The 26,209-nt window shown below is 41.1% G+C and overlaps 6 non-coding genes across 6 annotated transcripts; 5 read left to right on the top strand and 1 right to left on the bottom strand.

The window, feature by feature from the left end:
- Positions 1-23,245: 23,245 nt before the first annotated feature.
- Positions 23,246-23,317, bottom strand: trnac-gca. Its single transcript has one exon. It is a non-coding gene; the product is annotated as a tRNA-Cys (tRNA).
- A 1,369-nt stretch (positions 23,318-24,686) lies between these two features.
- Positions 24,687-24,758, top strand: trnac-gca. Its single transcript has one exon. It is a non-coding gene; the product is annotated as a tRNA-Cys (tRNA).
- Positions 24,759-24,958: 200 nt separating this feature from the next.
- Positions 24,959-25,030, top strand: trnac-gca. Its single transcript has one exon. It is a non-coding gene; the product is annotated as a tRNA-Cys (tRNA).
- Positions 25,031-25,418: 388 nt separating this feature from the next.
- On the top strand, positions 25,419-25,490 carry trnac-gca. Its single transcript has one exon. It is a non-coding gene; the product is annotated as a tRNA-Cys (tRNA).
- Positions 25,491-25,889: 399 nt separating this feature from the next.
- Positions 25,890-25,961, top strand: trnac-gca. Its single transcript has one exon. It is a non-coding gene; the product is annotated as a tRNA-Cys (tRNA).
- A 173-nt stretch (positions 25,962-26,134) lies between these two features.
- Positions 26,135-26,206, top strand: trnac-gca. Its single transcript has one exon. It is a non-coding gene; the product is annotated as a tRNA-Cys (tRNA).
- Positions 26,207-26,209: the final 3 nt, after the last annotated feature.

Raw genomic sequence — 26,209 nt, 5'->3', positions numbered from 1 at the left:
GATTTCCAGACGAGAGAGTAATCTAGACGTGTCGATATTCATCCTCTAGGGGGGAAAAATACCGGGCCAAGGAGATTATCCTTATGATGATTGCATAATCTCGGTGTGCGTGCGTGCGTGTGTGATGGTGAGCAGACGGCACAATTAGTCACTCACTCAGTCATTCCCTGGGGCTGCGACCAGACGCACTCGCACACGTCACATCAGCAGGCATGCAGCGACAGAGCTTCAAGCACACTTTGACACACCGAACCGGTGATGAAAGACTCGTTACTTTCTCAACGGAGCTTTAATGAGGAAGTTGGATTTTCCCTTTCTGCTGCCTCCTTCTTTCCTAACCTTTATGTTCTTGTGTCCTATTTCCTTCCTGCTTTCTTTCTCCCTTTTTTCTTCTGCACCCTCTTGAGTTGCTCCAAATAATATATTTTATTTCAACATTTCTGCAGGCCTTTTCACTCCTCTCTCCTAATCTATCATTACATGTCATCCATTCCTCCATCACTTTTCCCCTTACTGCCATCATGTTTAGGGGAGTTTCTCCTCATCTCCTCTCCTGTGGTGTGACCATCTCTCACACTTAATTCCTGTGGTCCTTGGCTCCATGTCCTCCAGCCATTCTTCCTGTGTTTCATGATTCTAAAGCCTTTGGTTTTAAAATGAATGCACTTTTTTAGTCTCAAATCACTGTGGAATAAAACACCCCACTCCCTTCCCAATTTGACAACTTTTAATACATGAATGCATCTTTTTCTTCTAACATGCATCAGCATGATTTATCATCTGAACCAGTGGTAGCATCCAATTAGTGTGTTTTTAGCATGTACTTAGTACCCTCTTAACCTTTCAAAGCAGATGGATCCACCCATTTCCATTTTTCTCACTGGCAAATCCATCTTGCAAAGCTCCCATCTGAACAGTCTGGGCCTGGTTAGAAAGTGACAGGACCAATCAGTGTTGATGGGCAGTACTTTTAAGCACAGCAGAGTCGTGACGTAAGCAAGCAGTAACAAGAGGCCGGTGCAATTATGGTGGAAGACATTGGGGTGGATGCTGCTAAAGCGCGAGTTTTATCAGAACTTAACAACATTTCCCCTTCCAAAAGTGGATGAAAACTGGCAAAATAGTGGAAAAATGGGCAAAAGTGGCAAAAAAAAAAATTAATGCAAATTTGGTGAAAAGTGGGAAAAACCAGCTAAAGTGGGAAAAACGGGTGAACGCAGGATGACTTTGGCATAACGTGCCTATGTCATAATATCGCGCCCATAACTTTGGGCAACAAAAGGACGCTGGCAGCTGAGGGGTGAGCATTGCTGTTTTTGGACTCAGCGTGACATTTATATTTGCAAGATGGCACAGCACTGGCAAGACAGCGACAGCCTTCGTATCATCTGCTCGAATGTCATTCACTCTGCACTGAGTTTGTATATTTTGAAAGAGGGACAAAAGTACAAAGTACAAAGCGCCAGTTTTGTACCCAAGCGCTGTTTTCTTTTCAAAAATGACAAAAGTCGTAAACTTACATGTCATTTGGTGAAGCACTACATCTATCTCAGAATGATTGCAGTATTTCAAAGATTTGCAGTCGTTTTAAAGTTGTATTTCATTCCGACATTTCTGATATCTTGTTTCTTGCATTCTGTGTTTGCACACAGCCCTGCAGTCTCATGTCCTTTATTTATTTATTTATCTGGATCCCCTTTTGCCACTGCTGAAGTGGCGACTACTGATCCTGGGGTCCACACAGGCAAACCTAAAAATCCACATAAATTTGAACTATAAAATTTTAAACAATAAATAAATAAAAAAGATGAACATTGGTAATTATAATAGTATTATAAAAGCTACAACAGACACCTCTGAAGCCAAGCATACACTGTACAATTTCAAGCCGACCGTACGACCATAGTGGTAGAATGTCATCTCATACTGTACGACTAAATCATTTACGACGCACGACCATCGTGCACAAGTTGTGTGCTCACACTGTACAACTGAAGTCGGGATGGACTGTGACAGAAACCCATGCGGTTTCCTTTTAAAAAGCCTCAGGGTCTGAGGGTGAAGTGTTTCCAATCATATTCTCTCTATCTCTCCCGCTTTCTCTCTCTCTCACGCTCACTCTCTTTCTCCCTCTCCTGCTCCCTCTCTCTGTCTCACACACACAGACAGCATCACCATCTGTGTCAGCTGCAGGCCTACAGGTAGGAATATTTCCTTTATTTCCTTTATCATAGCGTGGGTGGAGGGGCATCAGAAATTCATTTGTTTTCATGGTAATTTTGGACAATCCCCTAAAGTTGTTTATTCTGCTTGTATTTCTACTCATACTGTTAAGTGTCTGGAGTCATATGACGAAAATATCAAACATGCCAGAAAACCTCACGACCAGTCGGGAGCAGGTCACGCGGTTGTACGACGGGCTGTGGTCGGCCGTTGTATGCCCCTGTACACAGCACGAGAAACGAATCTGACTGAGAGTCGCACAACTCCAAAGGAAGTCATGCAACTCAAAATTCGTGGCTGAATCTGAGGAAAATTGCACAGTGTACACCCGGCTTAAGACTGAGATGATCAAATGGTTATCAAAAAGGTGATCTCTCATTGGCTCATGTTGACTATAAACTTTAACTACTTAAAATAAAAATCTTAAATGTAATGTTTCCTCTTAAAAAATAAGAATCTACACAATGATGCAAAGGTATACATCATATATTTGTATCTATTCTCTTTAAAGCCTTTGACACAGTGGACCTCTCCGTCTTGTTTAGCAGACTGTCTTCTATCGTGATGTGATGCTTATAACCAGTTCTGCAACTATTAAACAAACAGAACTCAAGCTAAAGTTGTAGATAATGTCAGCTCATTTTTGGAGATCAGCAAAGGTGTACCACAAGGATCTATCCTTGGGCCACTTTTATTTACCCTGTATACACATGATATCCCAAATAAATAAATAAAAATAAATCTAAAATTCATGCTGATGACATGATATTATACTCTATTGTGCCCTCTAAAGGTCAAGCCCTGTCCCAGCTACAAACTGGTTTTAACTCTTTCTAACAAGCTCTTAAACTCATGCTGCACCCCTAAAAACAAAATGTTTTTCACTAGACAGAACATCAAACCCTTTGCTGCACTGTCAACATTAGATAATGTAGACATTTAATATGTCGATCATTTTAAATACCTGGGTATTAGGCTAGATCAAGATTGTCTTGTGGGTCACACATTTCTTGCTTGATTAGAAAAGTTAGGCCTCAACTTTGTTTTAAACACTGAAGTATCTTTGCATGTTACTGCAACAACAGAAGAACTATCCTGGAAACACTTCAGAATAAAAGTAACGTATGAAACGTGAGTCGTCTCACCACAGAAACAAACTGATCGGGCTTTTACTTTGAAAATCTCAGTGGCAGTTTACCGTACCTGTCATAAGTCTGGAATGGATTGACAGACAAGGCACACACCACTCCATGGTGTTCCCTGCCTCTTGCCCAATGACAGCTGGGATAGGCTTCAAACCCCCATCCCCATCCCACCTAATGACTGAGAAAATGGAAGCGAGCTGCAACTTCAGTAAGACTCCCAAGATTTTATTCCGACTCTGGAATTTTGTCTGCATCCTTATAAAGGAAAAGTTGTTAGGTGTAAAGTTAGGTTTCTCGTCATTTCAACTTCAATCTCGACTTTCCCAAAATTATTTTCTTCTTCTAAGGTGTCTCTAATCCTCTTCCGTGCTCTGAGTGTGTATGTTATTGATATTGCTATTGCTGTGTTTGTTTTTATTTGTTCTGTTTCTGTGTGACTGCAGGGCACCCCTGGAAAGAGACCTCAGTCTCAGTGGGTCCTCCCTGCCAAAATAAAGTATAAATAAATATTTTTTGTGAGTGGAAGTGTAAAATATTCACTGGAAGCATGACTTGTATTGAAATCATGACCGTTATAAATAAACAACTATTGATTTAATAGAAGAGTTGTTGTTCTAGCTAATGGAATATTTCTACAAAAAGAAAGCAGAGAAATAATAATCCTTTCATTCACCAATGACCTTCCTGAAGTTATCTGCATTTTGTTGATGTGGGCATAAAATCACGTTTCTCTGTGCTTGTTGGCAGAAACATGCATGTGCCTCCAGCTTAAAAACACCTGGCATTCATATTACCCTTCTTTTCCCCAGCTTCATGCCCTCCATCTCATCTCTCCTCTCTAAATCTCTACCTCTTCTCTTCTTTCACCTCTCTTCATAAATCTACAACCAGTTGTTTTCTTAACCTCAGCCATTACAATCCAATTAAATGAAACCATCAATTTATCCTGCAAGATTTATGACCCCATTCTCTCCAGCACTTCTGTCCCAGTCTTCTTCTTTCCCTCTTTATTTCACACGTTCAAACACTTCCCTGGTGTTTAGTTAGTGATGTCAGTGCCTTTGAATTCCTCCTTTTCTTCCATTGTCTCAGTGCTGTAAATCCCCCCATCTGTTAGTGAAACACTCTTTTCCTTAAATTACAATAGGGCCATTGAACAGTTGTCTGAGTGGTTTTTTTTTTTATTCTTTGTGTGTTTTTCTAAGAATGACTGATCAATTTTGGATGAACAAAATCGACTATGTACCTCTGTTAAATGCACTTGAGACTGAAAAAGGAACCTTTTTATTCTAGCATGGATAATCACAGACCAGAGGTGCTCTGACATTTAGGTAGCAGTGGGTGCTGCCAGATCTACTTTGACCAAGTTATTGAAGAGAGAAAATTAAGATGAGTGATGATTTTGCAATTTTCTTGTTTAGCTAGTTTAAACATTGCTTTGTGCAAAAATTGGTCTGCAAGATAAGTCATGCAAACCTACAATTTTACCCAAACTGGTTAAGAAAAAACTGTTAAATACTTTGCATTTTTTCCCTGGTTTTTCTAACTCTGCCTGATTCTGTTTCATGGGCATAATTGACACTTAATCGCTGTACCTGGAGCTGTCAGACTGAAGAGTGGGTTGCAAGTTCAGACCTTGGTTGTCTGATAGTTATCCTGGAGGACTAACCACTAAAATCACAAGTGCTTGCATGGTAGGGAGATCAGGAGAAACTAAACCATTACTGTCTTTCATCTGAATGTAAACCAGATTAAATGAGGAGACTAATGAAACTCTGGCTGTTTGAAAATGTTCTAGTGGCGCTTTTGTAAAATCCTAAACCTAAATTATACAAGACAACACAAAGATACACTCATAATCTCTGATAGTGAGACAATGAGTCAGCAGAGTGCTGAAGCCCAAAAGCATATATAAGCCTCACACACCTGTGCCCAGTCAGAGCCAATCAGTCTCACACACCTGAGACGACACTGAGAGGATCCGGTGTGAATTCTCTCACAGGATCTATGCAGATACTGAGCTGACTCCAGTATCATCATAAGCAAGACATCATTGTGACTGATAAATTTATCTGTAAACAAAGTATCAAACAGAAAACTCATTAAACAAATCACTGCTTCAGCTTAAATTCTAGCATCAGAATACTGAGGCTGAAGGGGAAAATTCTCCTGCCAAAACCACATGAGAAGGACTGCAGATAGATAGATAGATAGATAGATAGATAGATAGATAGATAGATAGATAAAGAGATAGATAGACCCAACAAAAATATAAATGCACGAACCTAAAACGGTGAATAAAAATAGATTTTCATGAAATATGCTCAGATTTATGATGTATTTGTTTATTGATTGATTTGTTTTGCTTAAACCCAGTGGTCCAGTTTCACTTGGCCACTCCCAGTGACTGTAATCCCAGGTTGAGTTTTTCAACCCACGAGAGTCATGGAGCATGCCAGAGTGGTGGTTAATATGCGTGACCAGTGCATGGACACTCCTTACGGTCTAGTCAATAAAAGGGCACACCAAAATATGCACTTTTGTCAATTGTCAACATGCCACAGATGTCGTAAATCATGAGGGGGCGTGCCATTGGCAGCTCAATGCTGGGTTATCTGTTACAGCAGTGGCAGAACAACTGAATGTGCATCATTTCACCGTCAGCCGCCTGAAGACTCGCTTCAGGGAGACTGGTACCACAGTGAACCGTGCATGTACCCGTCGGCCATGTGTGACCACGCCCGCTCAGGACCGGTATATGTAGCCCCAGCACCTTCGTGATCGAGTCTGCCCAGCAACCAGAACTGCTGATGAGACTGTCGGTCTTCACAACAGGCAAATTTCAGACAGCCCAGACAGTCAGGAACTGCCTGCGGGAGGCAAATGGTGGACACACGCGTTACTGACGTCTGTGAACTTGGACCGTTGACCCCCATTGTGCTCTTGCTGCCATTACTCCGAGACTATTGCTTTAAAATTGATTGCAATGTTTGCAAATTAAAGCTCATTTGTTAAGAAAAATACACTGTTATTTCGGGATACGTACTACATTTTATGACATAAAAATAACTAAAAAATTTCTTCATGTGTTTATATTTTTGTTGAGTGGTAGATAGACTGTAATGCCACTGGCATAATATGTACTAGAATGTTGAAATCCATCTGGGTACTTTGCCTAAATTAGTGTTACCCAACCATGCCCAACCAAAGAGCCAAATTGTTGAAAAATACCTTTGCAAGAGTCACAATCTTAGTGGTGAAAAATGGGCTCAAGTGGCAATAAAAATAAGTTAAAGGTGGCAAAATGGGTCAGAAAGTAACAAAAATGGTGAAAAAGGTCAAAAAAGGAATAAAATGCCAAAAAATGGGTGAGAAGTGACAAAAAAAAAACGAGTTACAGTTGGCAAAAATGTTCAAACAGCGGTAAAAATGTAGCAAAAATGAGTGAAAAGTGACTAAAATGGGCAGAAAATCTGCAAAAAGGTGGGGAAATTGGGCAAGTAGGAGCAAAGAGTGGCAATATGGGGAAAAAAGTGGCATTTAATAGCAAAATGCAGCTTAAAAAGGTGAAAAGTGGCAAAAAAAGGGGCTAAATATTGTAAATTACAAAAAAGCAGGATAAAAGTGTCAATGATGGGCAAAAACAGGATAAAAGTGAAAAAATGATAGAAAAGTGGCAAAAAGAAGAGGCAAAAATGAGCTACAAGCAATAAAATGTAATCAAAAATGGGCAAAAAAAAAAAATACAAATAAGCTTAACGGAAATATACAGGTAAGATAAAAGTTGACAAATAAGTTTGACCATTAAAGCCTAGTGAGTAAGTGTGGGAAACAAACTGATTAAAATGACTTGCAATGGATAATTTCTGAGGTCAAAGTTTCCTCTTTTCAAGGTTTGCCAGGGGATTAATTTTTCAAATGAAGACATTAAAGAGCCACAAATAACTGTGGTTACTGAGAGACGAAATCCAATGACCAGTGAGATAAACATATAATGTAGGACATTTATGAAAAATACTACAGTAACAATATGGAATGCACTTAATTATAGATGTACATGAGGGTGTGTTCAGACTCTCTCTGTCAAACTCGACAGCCAGTCCCATCTTATGACTAGAGATGTCATAAACAAACATCACAAACCTTATGTGTGTTGGATCTAAACATTTGAATGTGGTTAAAATGTTAGTGATGTGCTAATATGCCAAAAGACCCCAAACTCTTCTTTGGCATTCTTTCTTCATTTGAGTAGAACAAAACATGCCTTCAACTATGGCTTTTTAATTATCCAAGACACAAAACACAACAAAATGACTTTTAATCACATTCTTACCACTGTTTTCAAGCCTACCACCATTCAATCTGAGGGCTTGTTTTCCCTTAAATAATCAATGGGAGCATATGCCGGTTCAGCACTGATCCACGTTAGCTTTGGTCCTGTACTGCTTTGGCCTCCTGATGGCCGTCATCCAGGCCAAGGCCGCATCTCTTCAGGTATCCCCCCACCTGCCCGCTGCACGATGCTTGCTGTTGCCCCCAGCATCTGGACGAGCCCATCGGGTCCTGGGCACCCGGATGCTGGATTAGGCCTGGGAAAGCACAGTTGCTGCTCTGGTATCAAGCAGCTGACCCTTCCCATCCTGTCTCGACACATGGTCTTGCCAATGATACCCAAAGATGCACCAAAGAGAAGTCACAAGGGAGTTCGGTCCAGGCCTTACAAGAGTATAGTAAGACCGGAAGGACCAAGGACTGAAAGACTCTGACTTTTGTCATTATACCCAGATGCTGGGAAACCCACAGTGTCTTGCTGAGTGTTGCCCCATGCACTAGCAATCATACATCATCGTGTTGTTGCTTTTATAGGTGATGGTGAATGTTTAGGTCAAAAGTAGTGGTCCTTTATTAAACTACACATCCAATACCACAGATAAAGCTCCTAAAAACAGAGAAAACTCGCAAATCAGACACTTAAAAGACATGGTAAAGTGTCAATGGCAAAAAGCTATGGCTTGAACTGTCTAAACCCTTAATATGACTTCATGTGTGCATTATATTCTTTTAATTTGATAACTCATGACTGTATGTGTATACTGTAAACTCCCGTTTCTCTTAATCCGTCCACACACGACAGCTGCTCCACTGATGTCGATGGGATCAGAGGAAGATCAGTTCAGCCATTATTATTGGATTTAGAAGATTAGCACACACCTGCATGGCAAGACATTAGAGAACTCCACAAACTGACTTTCTATGTGTGCGTGAGCGTGTGTTTGTGTGTATTAAGCATTAAACCATCTTGAAAGGGAAAGAGATGAAAGAAAATTTGGCCATTTGAGTCCCTTAAACTTTCAGCTTCCTGCTATTAGTCTCCAGCATTGATCGATTCCTCTAGGCGGACAAAAGAGAAGAAAAGAGGCCAGGGTTGCTGTTTTATGTGGTATTGTTTGTGGATTTATCTGGAGGGAGAGAAGACAGGTCTGCGGCGGGCTGTCAGAGGAAGTCGCCTGGTGTAAACAGGAAAAAGTGAGGACAGTGGATGTGACAGTGACAGGGGAAAAGGGGTCAATCGAGCATCAAACACACACTAATATTTATACAGACAGAAAAAAGGACTGAAAATCGAATGTCCAGCCCTAGAGGAAGAGTGCCACTAATATGACACAGCAGCTCCTTTCTAAAGAGGATAAAATCCTGTCACACTGACGAGAATGAGAAGGCCGACTCTGTTCATTACATACTGTGAATGATATCAAACATCAGTCTGTTTACAACCCCTAATATCTGAGAGGATGCATCCTGCAGCATGTTTGTGCTTCACTAAGAGAAACGGATGCTGAGCTCGCCAAAGTTTGCAAACATCTCAACACCTGCTGAATCAGGTAATCCAGCCACTCTCACCCCCTCATTGTGTTGTTCTGCACTATAGAAAGATGCCTGCCTTTCTTTTGTGGAAGAGTCAAAAATGCAGACTAAAAAACCTCAGCACTGGCTGGATCTACAACCTCTGACCATGGAGTACTGAATGGGCCTTCTGGGTACTGGCTTAGGGGCCCCAAAAGGTCAGAGGGGGCCTTGTCCAGTGTGGCTGTGTTGTCTGAAATTGTAAGGGGTAAAATCCCCAGGTCACAAGCTGTTACAAATGCCAGGACATGATGTCTTTACCTTTTTAATAGGGGTTCTCAGAACTAGATATTCCATATACCAGTTTTTCCAAACTTATTCCAGCCAATACTGATATGATTATATATAAGTGTAGTTTACACCTGCAGCTTCAGTCTATGGAGCTAACTTTTAAGATTAAGGAATGAAGATAAAGAGCTGATGTAACCTTTAGAAAGGAGTGTTGTCTTGCAGGATGCAGATTCATTTTCTCAGTTTAAGCTGCTCCGTAATGCTACCAATTTACTATGTGATGGACATGCCTGTGTTTTTAGCTTGTAGTCCACTTAAGAGCAGTGAGTCCATGACTGCAAGGATAAAGACACGGTGTTGGCAAGACGAGGGATTAATCATATGCTAGAAACTGTACCTGCATTCTGGAAATTTGAACTTTTTTTCTTTCTTTCTTCCTTTCAATTTTGGTTTCGATACCGCCGGCAAGAAGAGCATTCACTTCATCACCAACCCATACACAATCTGTAACTTTAATCAGTTTTAACATCATAGCAATTGACACAATAAAGTTCAGTGATTTTAGGTATACAGGTCAGGTCAGGCCAGGTATGGGAGCATATACCAGTTCATCAACTTTGGTCCTGTACTCCTCTGGCCTCCGGATGGCCATCCTCCAGGCCTGTACTAGGCCCATACCTCATCTCTCCAGGTATCCTCCCAGCTGCCCCCTCAGGTCCTGGGCACCCGGTTTTGCGGTGAGCTGGGTCATGCCTGGAAAAGAGCACTAGGTGCCCATAAAAGCACAGCTGCCATTCCCATATCAGGCAGCTGACCCTTCTTAATTTCTCTCTCCTGAGCACGACAGCATTAAACACATGGTCTTGTCAACTACATCCAAAGATGTGCCAAAGAGAAGTCATCTCAAAGGACTCCAGCCAGTGCCTCCGGCCATCAGTCAACGTCCAGGGTGTATAGTAAGACAGGAAAGACTGAAAAACTCACCTGAATGCTCAGATACCGGGAACATCACACTGTCTTGCTCAGCGAACCCATCGCCCTATGCCTATCCGAGTCCCAGTCTACAGTTGAGCCCTGCCTCACAATCAGCAGATCAACAGATTATGTTGCCAGGGTTGGTGGACTGCTCTACAACTTTTCACACTCTCACTATTCACAGAAAACAGATTCGATGGCAGCATACAAGGCATCCCTAAAAACCTTTGTTTTGCATTCCCAAAACATTTGCCTCCTCACTCAGCAAAGCAAGAGCCCCCACAAGGACATTCAAGGTCTCTGCAAGGATCACAGTATCATCAGCACACTCCACAATTTGCTGCCCCTGTTACCTGCCCCATTATCCAGTCCATGCAGGCTCTGAAGAGTGTAGGGGCTAAGGTGCACCCCTGCCTCAACACAGAATCACAGGGCCTACTTCAGCGGGATGAGCAGATCCCTCAGAGATCCCGAATCCTTCAGAGGGCATCTCTACTCACCAAGTTGAATGCCTTCTGGAAGTCAACATGGGCTGTAAGTTACCCTCTACTGAATTCCTAAAAGCACTCAATGAGGCCCCAAAGTGCCAGGATGCAGTCTACCGTGGACCTCTTAGGTAGACCCCTCAGAAAAAAAAAAAAAAAACATGGTCCTGACCTTGTGACCTCAGCGGTAGGTATGACCTCAGTTCTGCTACTTTGTTCTTATGTTTGCTTTCACATTTTCTAAATCCTTGTTCTCAAAAGTGCAAAACAAATAGCTATTATTGTATTATTATGTCAACACCTGTTGTGGGTGTACATTGGCTTCACTTCTAAACAACAGAGGAATAGACATGTCCATATTAGTACACAGTTATTTATTCATTATGACAAAGAATGCAAATGATGACAAATTATAGCACATAAACAGCCACAAAAAGGAACAATATAAAAAGTAAGGGACACCACCACACACGTAAATGCATTAAGAAGCTAGGACTGTGACTGACACATTAAATACACTGGGAGGAATCCCCTGGTCAGCCAGAGATAAAGTCTAAACAAACATTATTTCATCAGTTTACATTCACAGTGTTGGATAAAGTGAACCTCTCTAGCAGAAACACTCACACAGTCCCGGCCGGCTGGATTGACATTTATAGGTGTATATAGTTTCTGGCATGAGTACACACACACATGAAGCAGCACGCACACATAAAGTATTAATATCAAGGAATGAAGGCAGCGGGAGGAGGGGGTGCAGGAAGTCCCCTAAATCAGATAGCGCTTGTGGAGAAAGAGTAGAAACCCAATGCCCCCATTACCTTATCTCACTGTAGAAACATTGTCACCGTGTGTGAGTGTGGGTTTAGTGTGTGTTACCTAGTTAGACTTTAAGAGAAGGTGCATACCAGAAATAGTTTACCTCTCAGTCATTTTCTCCATCAGTCTCTCTCTCCCTCCATCTCCCCGTCTCTTACATATTTTATTAACCCTCTCACCTGCCTGCCAGTTATGACCCATTTTCTCCTCTCTTTCTATCTAGGAATCAAAAGCCTGTGGATTCATTTTTCTCAGCCACTGTTTCAAAATGCAATACCTCCTACATATATTGCCGCAGGTTTTTAAGACACATGCTTTATTCATATCATATAAATCAGTAACATTTGAATGGCCGCATATTCAAATGCTTCAAACATTGTGACCTCAAAGCAGCAAAAGCAAACATGCAAAAGGCCATTTTAACAAGAAATGTTTTGGAACTGAAGTGAGTACCAAATTGGTTTATTTGCATGGGATTTGCATGGCAATGCCAAGAACCTTTAGATTCTCAGGTTTCTATCCATCTGTACAGAAATACACTTCACTGCATTGGACATTCATCCTCAAACAGTCCGTCTGCACGTACAAAACACACTCTTACGGAGCTCCTAAAGGGACGTGGGCTGCAAAAAAACCCAAAAGTTTCTCCTACGCACTTAAAACCTGAGTTTCCATAACCTGCATTTGCTAGTTTTTTGCCAGTTTCAAGATCAGATACCCAGCAGATAAAAATATTACTGGTCAAAATGTTTGGCAGAAAATATACCAGTGACCAGATGAGTACTAATATTTGCACATTATATTTTGTGTTACCTAGAAGATGTGTTGCAAGAATCCCTTTATATAAACTCAAAGTAACCCTGCCACACTACTTCCTATGTTGTGCTGGGATTTCAGGCAGCAAGCACATGGCTAATTAAGGGATCTTTATATTCATAAGATGACTAGGATGATGTCAAACCAACCCCATTTCTGAGGGAGTTCAGCAACACTGGAGACTATGCAGGAAAATCTTTACCAGGACACTAAAAAAAAAACAGTTTTAATCTCACTGAGGTTTTCCTGGATTAAAAAAAAAGGTTCAATATGATCAGAAAGGATTTTGAGGTAGTCATCGCTGCAAATAATAAAGAAGCTGAAACAAAGAACTGCAGTCAGCTGAGCCGCTTAAACACCGATGCAGCAGCCGAGCAGAGTTGTAGTGGATGTTGATGAGTGGGTAAATCACCCAGTGACCTATTCTCTGATAAAGTGGGACTGAATTCAACACAGAATCACTGATAGCGAGGGCTCTATCCATTCCTCCTAGCTGGTTGTTAATGCTCGGGGTGTCCTGGCTAATTATCAGCAGCAATGAAGGATAAGCCATCGATGAGAGCAGGACTGGACTGAACTACTCTCATGTCTACTCCTTTACCCTTCCCTTAGTCCTTTCCTTTCATCTACCCCTTCCTCTTTCCCCTCAAAACAGAGTGGTAAGGGGTAGAAGTGAAAACCTTCCCTTCAGAAATGAGACGCCACTTGATCGCTGTTTATCATCACACATTGCTGATAAACAGCGTGTCATCAGAGGTGAAAATGAAGCTTTGACCATTTTTTTCATACTATGGATCAACGTCCATATACTTACACAGTTAATAGCACTGATTTACATATATATAATATATAATATGTAAATTTAAATGCCTCCTTTGTAGTCCATTGTGCCATTTCACAAGTGCATGGTGGGAAATTCATCATACCCCTTGGTTTCAAGTGTGGTCCTGAAAATCTTTGTTTCAAGGGCTGTGTAACCCTTTGCCCTAGCCCTCAATTCAAAAAAGAATTGTGACCCCCCTTCACCTGAAGTGAACGCGCAAAACCAAGGGGAGGTGTTAAGATAAGGGCGAAGGGGTAGAAATGGGACTGACCCTAAGTCTCATTAAGTCCACTACATTTACTCCAGCCCATGTCCAGCATGTACCAGAAGCACATCTCCACTCAAGATATAGGCACCAGGTCTATTTTGAATGACATTAATCCACTTAGAGCAGAAAGCATCCACTCAATTTCAAAATAAAACACAATGCACATTCTAACTGTACATATCACTACTAGATTGACATCATGACACAAAAAGTGGTACAAGTCTCAGGTTAGTAGCTGGTCAGAGGGTCAAAGTGTCACGGGTTACGGGAAAAAACTCAAAAGGGAGGACCCAAATGCAGATAATACAAAACTGATTTAATAAACAAACAAAAGAACTACTTACAACTTAAAACGCCGGAATCAAAATCAAAGAAACAAAACAAAATCCAAAGGAGCACGAGGAAGCACGAGGAGTAACAAGCACTGGGAAGACATATGCAATGAACCGACACAGACACAGGGAGACACAGAGCTTAAATACACAGGGAGTGATTAACAATGGCAGACAGGTGTGGACAATCAGACACAGGTGAAACTGGTGAAGGATAATCAAAGTGGAGGGAAACTCAGGCAGGAAGCAAAACTGGAATCACACACAAGGGAAGGCAACTACAAAATAAAACAGGAAACATGGAACCTAGCACAAGAAGCACACAAGGACTGAAAACTGGACACAAGAAGCTAAACTACAGAAACACTGAAAACACAGGAGGATACAAAGAACCAAGGAGGGAAACTCAAACACAGGGAGTAAAACTAAAACATGAAACAAAACAAGAAGCACAGGGAAACTTAACATGAAACAGAGAATAACTAAACATAACACAAGGAGCAAAAACTGAACATGAAACAGGGAAATAAACTAGACATGAAATACAAGGGATGTAAAACTAAACATGGAACACAGGGAATTACTTAATACAATAACAAAACTAGACACATGGAAAATAACAAAAGCCCAAAATACACAGAAACACAAAGACTATAAAAAACATGAAAAGCTGAACAAAGGAAACACAAGGGCTACAGATAACATCTAAGAACTAAACCAAATACTAAGTCAACTAGAAATCACAGAATACACAAAGGATAACCATAGGAAAACTCAGAAACATAATAAATCAAAACCTGGATCATGACACAAAGAGGTAAAAGAGCTGTCTGAAATATGAATAAAAAAAGAATGTAAGGATCTGAAAAGCTCCTGAACCCATATTTTTCCACAGTAGAACACAAACAATATATCAGATGTTGAAACTGAGACATTTTACCATTGCATGACAAATATTAGCTTATTTTGAATTTGATGGCTAAACCACACTTCTGTGTGGTTTAGCATTGTCTTGTCTTCATGAAACATGTGAGACTTTCCCTTAAAAGGATGTTGTGTAGAAGAGAGCATATGTTTCTCTAAAACCTCTGTCTGCTTCTCAGCATTGATAGCAGTCTTTCCAGATGTGTAAGCTGCCCATGCTAGGCACTAATGCAACCCCATATGATCAGAGATGCAGACTCTAGAACTGTGTGCTGTTAACAAGTTGGATGGTCTCTCTTCTTTAGTCTTTAAGAAATGGCATCTGTGGTTTTCAGAAAGAATTTCATTTCTGACCACAGAACAGTTTTCCATTTCACCTCAGCCCATATTAAATGAGCTTTGGCTCAGAGAAGACAGCTCTATTTCTGGCTCATGTTGGCTTCTTTGCATGACACAACTCTAACGTACATTCTCTCTTGGAGAAAAGTGGATTTTTGTAAAATATCCTACTACACTCAGGATGGTGAGACTGTGACCTTAAGGCTGTGGGGTCACACACTCTCTCATACACAGCCTCACTAGTCTGTGTGTAAATGGATGAGTTTGTCCTGAATGGTTAGTAATTCTCCTCTCCTGACGCATTTCCCCATCTCCAAATGTCTGCACAGACTTTTCTTAGCAGTTCAGCAGAAACCGCAACTGTGCAAATTTGCAGAGAAAAAAAACACCCGAACTTCCCCAGATGGGAGCTTTGGGGAAGTGGCTTTCCCTCGAGCATGTGTGATATGTGTATTTACGTCTGCGTACGTGCTTTTCAGGCCCTGGTTGTGTGCGCACATGTTGGTGTTCATCATTCACACCAGGCTGTTCCTTTTCTGTGACACTTATGATGCTTTGTACCAAAATTAAGAACTGGAGTCCAGGTTTGTTTTTGTGTGTTTGCTCGTTGGGAGAATAAAACCCCGGAGTGGAAAGAGCTGCGGTCGTGGCTCACTGAAAGTCGTTCATCTTGAAAGGTTAACGGCTGGATTTGTGGACAGGGGGGGCGCACAGGTGCAGGAAAGTTTTGAGTTATTTCAGATCGGTAAGCCTGCAGCCTGTTCCTTTTTTATTTTAAGTCAATGCCAAGAAACTTTACTTTCATAAGGATGTATAGTAGAGATTACATCAGTGACATTTGAGTTATATAACACTCTCTCTACCTCCTGTCCTTAACTTGACCCTGATTCTGCTAACATCAGAGAATGTTTCAAGAAAATCAGAGTTTTAAATGTCATTTTAAGACTGAACAGGAAACCCAGGTTTCAATCTTTCATCATACAGGGGCTGATATATACTTGTTTTCTGTCATCTGTTTCTTTAGTTTAAAAAGAGAGAGGAATTTCAGCTGGGGATTTCAGCTGCTGGATGATCTATATTTCATCTCAATAAAAAGAGAATTAAACAATCAATAGGGTAAAAAGCCCACACCACTCATTTATACTGTATGTTATATTTATATATAAAGTTGTGAAAATCAGACCAAAACAGCACTTTACAGAAAAAAAATGTCAAGAACAGGGCTACAGGAGGTTACATTTCCTCCATCATGAATTCTGCCACAAGCCTATTCATCCCAGCTTTTGTGGTTACCTATTGATGTAGAAAATCAAGCTCTGGCTGCTTGGCAGGTGTAAGCATCATTTTGAGCCTCACTCAAGCTCCAGGGAGTCTCTAGCTTCTAGCTTTGTGTTAAGCCTGACATACACTGTGAAGTTCATGCGATTCAGCCAAGTTTTGAGTCGCACGACTGACTTGGAGGTCAGGCCAACTTTCAGTTGGATTAAGGCAGCCTTGCACCTAATGACTTTTCCTCTGATTTCAAAGTCGCAGACAAAATTCCAAAGTCGGCGTAAAATCATGAGAGTCTTGCTAAAGTCGCAGCTTGCTCCCGTTCTCTCAGTCGTTAGGTGTAAGGTGGTCATAAGACTCGATTTAAGCCATTTTAAGGCAGTTTTTCTTCAGTCTTGGCGTTACGATAATATCAAATATTGTTCGATATCATCGCAAGTCTTGTGTCTGGTTGTATACAAATTCCGTTATTCCGTCATGACTGTCGTCCACAACCAATGGGAGCCAGTGTCGTGCGTAAGCACATTTATTCACTTCATTCTTGAAAACATGAACTTGAGCAACTAGAGCCGCTCATAAGCAGTGTTGGGGGTATCACGTTACAAAGTAATCCATTAGAGTGCTCAGATTACTTTTTTGGAGTAACGAGTAACGTAACGCGTTAGTTTTACAATTCAAGTAATCCCGTTATAATTTACATTTTCATAAAAGTAATCCATTACTGAAAGAAAAATCCCAAACTTCCTCTCTCTCCCATGGCTTCAAAAAGAAAGAAAGAAAAAAAGAAGCTCCTTGAAGCATCTATCCTTCTCTCTTCCTGTAGTCACGTTGGCATGTGCCAGTGGAAGGTGAACATTCTGTGCCATTACGCGTGCATTGTTAGCTTATTGAACAAGCAAGATGCAGCACGACACTGACACTGTTAAATTATCCCCATTATGATGGATTTTTGGATAAAAGGGACAAGACCAGCATCACAGTGAAACGCAAGTTTAAAAGCTCCGTTTGCTTTCATTAAATCAGCTGTTCAGCCGTTCCAATTATGCGCTGTTATTACGCACAGCGTTTGAGTGATTCTGTCTGCCTCTGCTCAACTTGTTGTCAGATTGTGTGCATGTTAACTAGCTGTAAAGGTTTTCCTGTCTGTTAGCAGTGTTCTCAGGCTGCAGAGATACAGATTATGGGCTGTAAATCAGGCTGTACATTGGCATTAGAGTCTGCACATTCAAATGCAGACGTGCCGTCGTTATCTGTCGTTTTTACAACCGCCGAGTGGAACGAGTGGCTAAAGGGTTTTAGTATTTAGTAATGCAAAAGTACTCTAACGTGTTAGTTATAGAAGTAGGTAACACAGTAACGTAACTAATTACTTTTTTAAGTATGTAATGCAGTAATCTAATGAGTTAGTTTCAAAAGTAACGCCACCCAACACTGCTCATAAGCATAACTTAAGATTGAAAACATTTTCTGCTGCAGTCAGATCTCTGCACCTGTGTGTTTGTGCACCTTGTCTGTCAGTTCATTCCAGGCTGACATGACAGGTACAATAAACCTCCGTTGGGATTTTCAAACACAAGCCAGATCAGTTTGTTTCTGTGGTGACACGACTCACATTTTCATATGGTACTTTTATTCAGAAGTTTTTCCGAGATAGTTCCTTGGTTGTTGCTGTAACATGCTTCGGTGTTTAACTTTCCTTTTGTTTCGACTTGATCTACTCTCCAGCTCCTTCTACATCTTGTTCTCTGCTCTGAAATTGTTGCTGTGAATTTCCACCAGATACATGATGGGAAATAATCTCAAAAGGAATCGTATTCTAGTCTTGTAGTTAGTGACCACCAGTCTTTGCAAAATCTTAGTCTGAGACTAAAAACTCAACAACTTGCCGACAAATTGTCTTTTTCGAAGTGAGAAGTTCTCAGATGTCAGTCTTTTGAGAGTCTTTTAAGAGTTTTAGCAAAGTCCTCTGGTGTAAGGCCGGCATTAGGGATCATTTGTCATGCTGTGCACTAGGGCTGTCACGATATCAGATTTTCACTTTACGATTATCATGGGCAAAAAATGTCACGATAATGATATTATCATGATATCAAAAAAAAAATTTAAATAATAATGGGACAATTAATCAAATTTATCTTTAACTTTAGTAATGTTGTGTTCTCTCTTTTGGCAGATGAATTACACTCAAGATACCTGTCTAAGGACATACTGAGATAATATAAAAACAGTAACTGTACAACTGCATATAAAAAGTGCAATTACACTCGATAGTTAAAAGGTAACCAGATGAAATGATAAACAGAAAATCCACAAGGTGCAACATCTGCTTTAACTACAATATTAACTGAAACAAAATCATTTGTGGATAGCAGGGGACATAGCATTTGTATGCAACTGAAGAATGACAACTAATAACTTTGGAATAATCCAGTGTCTACTGAACAATCCCTGGCATATTTCTCTTTTTCTGTTTCTATTCTATTTCCAAACTGTATTCAAGTGGCACTGGATCATTTACACGATATTATCATATGCACATTTTTAACACGATATTGAAATTTTATTTTTTAATATCACGATTATGGTCAATATCGGTATATCGCAACAGCCCCACTGTGTACAGAGGGGTATGATGGTCAACAACGACCCGATCGCAGCCTAGACAGCAACCCCTGATATTTTGGTCGTACAACTCCAGACACTCCCAAAATGAGAGCAGGAACATGAGCAAAATCCTCAACTTTGGGGTATTTTTTCCTTTTTTCTACTACTGCTAGGTGCCTCATATGACTGAACTTTAAAAAAGACTGAAATACACTGGACTGCACCCTAACCCTTACGGCGGCACAGGAGTTAGCGCTGTTGCCTCACAGGAAGAAGTTCCCTGGTTTGCTACCCGGTTAGGGCCTTTTTTGTGTGGAGTTTGCATGTTCTACCCGTGCATGCGGGGTTCTCTCTGGGTACTCCGGCTTCACTCTACCACCAAAAACATGCTCATTAGGTTGATTGGAGACTATAAAATTGGCTGTGAGTGTGAGCGTGCCTGGTTGTCTGTCTCTATATGTCAGCCCTGCGATTGACCGGCGACCAGTCCAGGGTGTACCCCACCTCTCGCCCAATAACAGCTGGGATAAGCTCCAGCCCCCCGGCGACCCCAACGGGATAAGCGGTATAGTAAATGGATGGATGAAATATCCCTTTAAAGAAAATACTTCTGGCCATATTCGTACCCAGTGAACTTGGAAAGGGAAAAGCTGATGCAGCAGAGAGGATTTATTTTTCTTTCACTAATTTTGTAGTTTCCTTGTGCATCCTCCAGTGTTAATATTTGTCTGTGGAAAGCTGAAAACCAGAGAAGATTCAAACTTCATTCCAGAGGAGAGCAGAGAGGTGGAGGGTGTCAGGAAAGGAGCTGCTTCAAGGCCGTCATTTGTTTTTACAACGGAAAATCCTGTCAAAGCTTTCCTGCAATAATCTTAAAACAAGGTAGGCTAAAAGTGTTTCAAACTCTGATGAAAGTCTAAGGCATGGTTGCTTTTTTAATCTCTTAATAGTTGACTTGAAAGATGGAGGAGAAAGACAGAGAGCCTCATTCACACTTGGCATCTCCTCTCTCTTCTTTAAGCTCTTGTCAGGAACACAGAGAACATGTTATGAAAGTGCATGAAGGAGCTGTTTGATGTGTGACACCAAGACCTTATAGGAGACCTATGGAAACGCATGGTGGCCTGGATGTGGAGGGATCACAGAGCGCCGAACAACGAGGATGATTGAATGTGGCCAAGAGAGGAGGAGAAGGAGAAAAAGGGGAGTGAGGAAGAGGAGGAGGAGTGAGGAAGGCCTCCAACCCCAAAGGGCATCCTTTGTCAAGTTTCAGAAGGGGAAAAAAGAAGAAATGGAAGTTTTTTTTTCTACTTTTGGAAGGTAGAGGAAGGAGACCCTCCTGCAGCAATATGAGGGGAAATTCCCACCAATTGAAGGACCCACCCCTCAGATCAAAGTGTGCATGTGTGCATTTATGTGTGTGTTTAAAGACACCTGTGTGCAGAGCCACCCGCACCTTAACAGCAGAGAAGAGGAGCTCAAAGGTTCTGGAGGAATGCAGGCTTTAAAAACTGCTCAGACACAGGGACAGCATAACCAGGCAGAGATTAACACTGTGTGTTTTCATAGTTATAACACACATGCTCTCAGACAGTATACACCTGTTAAAGCAGGCTGTAATTCACTGCTGAAGTATGTATGTCTCAGTGCTGTAGCAGGAACTCGAGCAGGTTTGTTTCACTGCTTTTAACTAGAGCTGTAATGTAATAGTCTTATATTTAACTGAGGTTGTATGGCAAAGTGTTAAAGACGGATCATGTTTCAATTTACCAGTGGAAGACGTGTGCTTGGATTGAGCCACATCAGCCAGAGAGGAAAATGGGAGCCCTTCATCTGAGCCATAGCCCAACATGATTATAAATAAGTATATTGGTCTAGAAATGATTCCATGCCCCATGATTAGAATCTACACCCATGCTGAAGTCATGTTTCTCCTGGACATATCAAAAGTCACCTCCTTTAGGCTTGAATCATGCTGGTTTCGACCTTTATGTCACTTACAACTAATTTTGTCTAATTTTTCCTTGATAAAGGCCAACCACGTAGGTCAGGGGTGTCCAAACCTTTTTCGAAAGGAGGGCCACATACTGAAATCTATTAGAATGGTGGGGCCTTTTTCATATTCCTCGACATGAGGATTTTAAAATTAGTTAGACTAATCCAGTGTACGCTATATTGCCAAAAGTATTCACTCACCCAATAAAAATAATTAAAATCAGGTGATCCAATCACTTCCATGGCCACAGGTGTATAAAATCAAGCACCTAGGCATGCAGACTGTTTCTACAAACATTTTTGGAAGAATGGGTCGCTCTCAGGAGCTCAGTGAATTCCAGCGTGGTACTGTGATAGGATGCCACCTGTGCAACAAGTCCAGTGGTGAAATTTCCGCACTCCTAAATATTCCACAGTCAGCTGTCAGTGGTATTATAACAAAGTGGAAGCGATTGGGAAAAACAGCAACTCAGCCACCAAGTGGTAGGCCACGTAAAATGACGGAGCAGGGTCGGTGGATGCTGAGGGGCATAGTGCGCAGAGGTCACCAACTTTCTGAAGAGTCAATCACTACAGACCTCCAAACTTCATGTGGCCTTCAGATTAGCTCAAGAACAGTGCGTAGAGAGCTTCATGGAATGGGTTTCCATGGAATTTTCTGTGGACCAATCAAAAATGGCCCTTGGGACACAGTTGGCCCACAGGCCATAGTTTGGACACCCCTGATGTAGGTCGAGAAGATAACTTTTGAACCATAAATCATAGTCAGTTGCTTTTGTTTATTCTCTCTCGCTCTCTGTTGCACCATTCTAATAGCTAACCATGTCTTTGTAGCTCTTACAGAGGCTTCTACCGCACGTCCGGAAGTTGGCTGACTTTCCAGGATGTTCAAAGATTATATCCACACCAGTAACTCCAACATTGCAGTCTTAATTTCAATGACTAAAACTATGACTAAAAATGGTCGTTGAAAGCCTTTTTTTCATGAGAAATACTAGACTAAGACTAACAAAAATAGATCTGTGATGACTAAAACTGACAAAAAGTGAGTTTAGTTCTTGTCAAGATGACTAAACTAGACTAAAATGTAATGAAGTTTTCTTTGGACATTCAAAATCTGTGATATTTCTCCACGGTGGGTTAATCTGTCAAAATACAATGCATCTGTATCTGTTCTGCCTCTCAGCTGTAGAAAGCAGCGACCCTAGGTTTGGCAGCATGCATAGAACACACCACCATGATTTGGTACCAGATTTAGCCAAGAAAATAAATGCTTGGACTAAAACTAGACTAAAACTAAAAGGATAGAAATCACTAAAATCTGCTTAGATTTTAAAGACTAAAACTAAGACTAAAATTAAAAATAGCTGCCAAATTAACACTGCAACATTGAGCATCTTTTTTTCCATTTTCGAATCAAATTTTTAATCATTCCTATTGCTAGCTTTAGCATTAGCCACCACAGTGTATTATGACATGCTGTGACAACCAATGGCAGGCCGTTCCATTATCATGTCATGTTTTGCATGCTTCAACACCTTGAAACTGGATGAGACAGTGTGGGGAGTTTATAATGGAGAGGAAGAGACACAGAGAGGCTGTGATGTGGCCCTCTCCTACATTGTTTCATATTAAGTTAAAGAAATCTAGAATTAAATAACTGAGACATTTTGTTGTGTTGCCTGTCAAAGGTATTTCTACTGAACTGTGATCACAAAGTTTTCTTAGCTGATGCTGGTCCATACATCTGGCTGGATAATGGCAGATGGTCTGCAGTGAGTAATTTGGTGTCTTGATCACCTTTAAACTACATAAAATCAGTTGAACTGTGGGAGAAAATCAGCTTTTTAAGTGCAGATACTCAAATGCAGCATAGATGTCCATATAGAGCTTTAAATTACTAACTTTCCTCCCGGCTGCCTGTCACCTCCTGCCAACGGACATTCAGGATGACACAATTGCAAACAATCAGTGAAGGCATTTTCAATGGGATTTAAGTTGCTTTTCAACGAGGAAATGTTTGGGAACACTACCATCCAAATAATTGATAGAGAGCTCCTTATTCCTGCAATGATAACAAACTAAGGTGGAGGGGGCACCCAGATTTGAACTGGGGACCTCTTGATCTGCAGTCAAATGCTCTACCACTGAGCTATACCCCCACAATATATTGGATAAATGTTTCATTATTAGCATCATGGCTGTGTTTCAACAAAATATTTTAATATCAGACCCTGTTTGCTGCCATTTTCTTTCATACCATCAAGACTCCCTTAGTCCCTTAGTATACCTTTACATTACACAGCATTTTCCCATTTAACACAACCTGCCTGCTTTAGTCAATGAGAATTTATCTTATCATTATGAAGTTTTATCTCCTTTTGGGGTATTAGCCAAATATGGTAGAGACTCATGCCAACATCATTTAAGAAAAAAACTATTTCATCATTACACTGGTTTATAGAGTATACAAACGTATCATCCAGATGTTAATTTCTCAATATCCAACTAAGGCGCTGTAATCAAGATAGCTACACCATTTTGGCAAATCATAGGGGTCATTCAAGACTGCCCCAGTATTATTTGATGGGATCAGCCCTAAACGTCTGCAGTCTGTGTCCAACAGAGACATTTTGACATTCATTTGGGATTCCCGAATTCTCCAACCCAGATGTCAATTGGAGACTGTTTCATTTGCAGTGAAATGATCTGCCACAGAGCAAAACCAAAAAAAATCTAGAGGCCATTTTCCACTTGTTCCCTCATCATTAAAATTTAAAGCAAATCAGAACTCAGATGTCGCAGGAGACTTTTGGTTGCATCTGTTTAACATGTTAAAAGAGAGAGCAACAGAGGCTGGCAGCAAATATACATAGTAGGAAGAGGGCGGTTCGACTTTTGACCTCCAATAGAGTCTAATAACATCTGACATGAAAGAGGAAAAATGCCTGACACATATGAGGAAGGCAGCAACTCCCACAACCACAAAGCATAAAGAGGAGGTGAGTGTAGTAACAGTAACATTGTATGTGTTCGAATCTCAACAGATCTTTGAATGCTCTGAGGTTTCATAATTTGTTATAACAATACTTGGAGACCTGCAGAAAATAAGAAGGTAATATGGTAATATGGAAGGTAATATTCATGTTCTGTGTCACTTTTGGGAAATGGCATTGGTTTAACTGTCTAACCCACCAAACTATCCAAAATATACAAACCCAAAACTATCCAAAAATCTCCTCTCATAACCACACGTTTTAGATGGAACCCATTGGATTTATATTGCTGTCAAACCTCAGCGCAAAGATCTGAACCACTTGCCGAACCAGTCACATGGTACAACCGGGCAGTGAGGCTTCAGATGTCACCAATGATGTCACTTATGTGAAATGATACAAGCCTCGGCATGCACTTCCTACATTACTCTACAAACACTTCAAAGCATCAGCACAGCACGTAACATCACTAGTGCCTAGCCCTTACCTTATGTTGGTGTTCCTTATTTTGTATTGTATTTACTTTATCATGCACAGGGGTATAGCTCAATGGTAGAGCATTTGACTGCAGATCAAGAAGTCCCCAGTTCAAATCTGGGTGCCCCCTTTGTTAAACACTAGAGTGACTACCCTATGCCCTGAATGTGCTGGTGATTGATCAAACCACACACTCTTTTCCTCACAGAAGAATCCTAAAACAGCTTCTTCTAAAGGACAATATATCAGAGAAATGGCTCCAACAATGAGGACCCTCAATATTCTGGAGCAATCTTCCTGCAGACCTCTATGTGGGAACATTTTGAATATGGGGGTATAGCTCAGTGGTAGAGCATTTGACTGCAGATCAAGAGGTCCTCAGTTCAAATCTGGGTGCCCCCTTTGTTAAACACTGGAGTCACTATCTTAAACCTTACTGTAAGATTGATAAAACGAGACACTCTTTGCTCCTCATAGAAGAATCCTAGAACAGCTTCTTCTGAAGGACACTATCTTGGAGGAATGACTCCAATGTCAAGGATCCTCAATACTCAAGATGCGTCCTCTATGCACATATATTCTGTGCATATCTGTTGTAGACCTCTTAGTTGGGCACACTTACCAGTCTGGCCGAAAGTGACGTAGCAGCCCTTGTTGGACTTTTCCACATGTTGTTGTGTGTTCATTCTTATTTTGTCCCCACTCAACTCACTAAATCTCAGGGGTTTGAGGGCCAAACCTTAACCCCATTTGGGTGTTCCTTAGTTTGCATTTTGTTGCTCCTTAACATGGGGGTATAGCTCAGTGGTAGAGCATTTGACTGCAGATCAAGAGGTCCCCAGTTCAAATCTGGGTGCCCCCTTTCTTAAACACTGGAGTCACTACCTTAAACCTTACTGCAAGATTGATACAACCACACACTCTTTGCTCCTCACAGAAGAATCCTGGAACAGCTTCTTCTGACGGGCACTATCTTGGAGGAATAGCTCCAATGCCGAGGATCCTCAATACTCAAGATGCGTCCTCTTGCAGACCTCTATGCACGTATATTCTGTGCTCATCTGTTGCAGACCTCTTAGTTGGGCACACTTACCAGTCTGGCCGAAAGTGACGTAGCAGCCCTTGTTGGACTTTTCCACATGTTGTTGTGTGTTCATTCTTATTTTGTCCCCACTCAACTCACCAAATCTCAGGGGTTTGAGGGCTAAACCTTAACCCCATTTGGGTGTTCCTTAGTTTGCATTTTGTTGCTCCTAAATATGGGGGTATAGCTCAGTGGTAGAGCATTTGACTGCAGATCAAGAGGTCCCCAGTTCAAATCTGGGTGCCCCCTGTTTTAAACACCGGAGTCACCTACCTTAAACATTACTGAATGTTTATCAAACCAGAAACTCTGGGTCTATTAGAAAAGTCCAAAAAATTACGTCCAAAGTCCTTTCCTATTCACTTTTCCTTAACGGTGATGAAAAGCGTCACATCATTTTGCATTGTGATGCTCCTTAACATGGGGGTATAGCTCAGTGGTAGAGCATTTGACTGCAGATCAAGAGGTCCCCAGTTCAAATCTGGGTGCCCCCTCTG

The sequence above is a fragment of the Cheilinus undulatus genome, linkage group 4 (genome assembly GCF_018320785.1).
Source record: "Cheilinus undulatus linkage group 4, ASM1832078v1, whole genome shotgun sequence".
Taxonomy (NCBI): Eukaryota; Metazoa; Chordata; class Actinopteri; order Labriformes; family Labridae; genus Cheilinus; species Cheilinus undulatus.
Note: the sequence above shows the minus strand (reverse complement) of the source record. Positions and strands in the feature narration are given on the sequence as shown.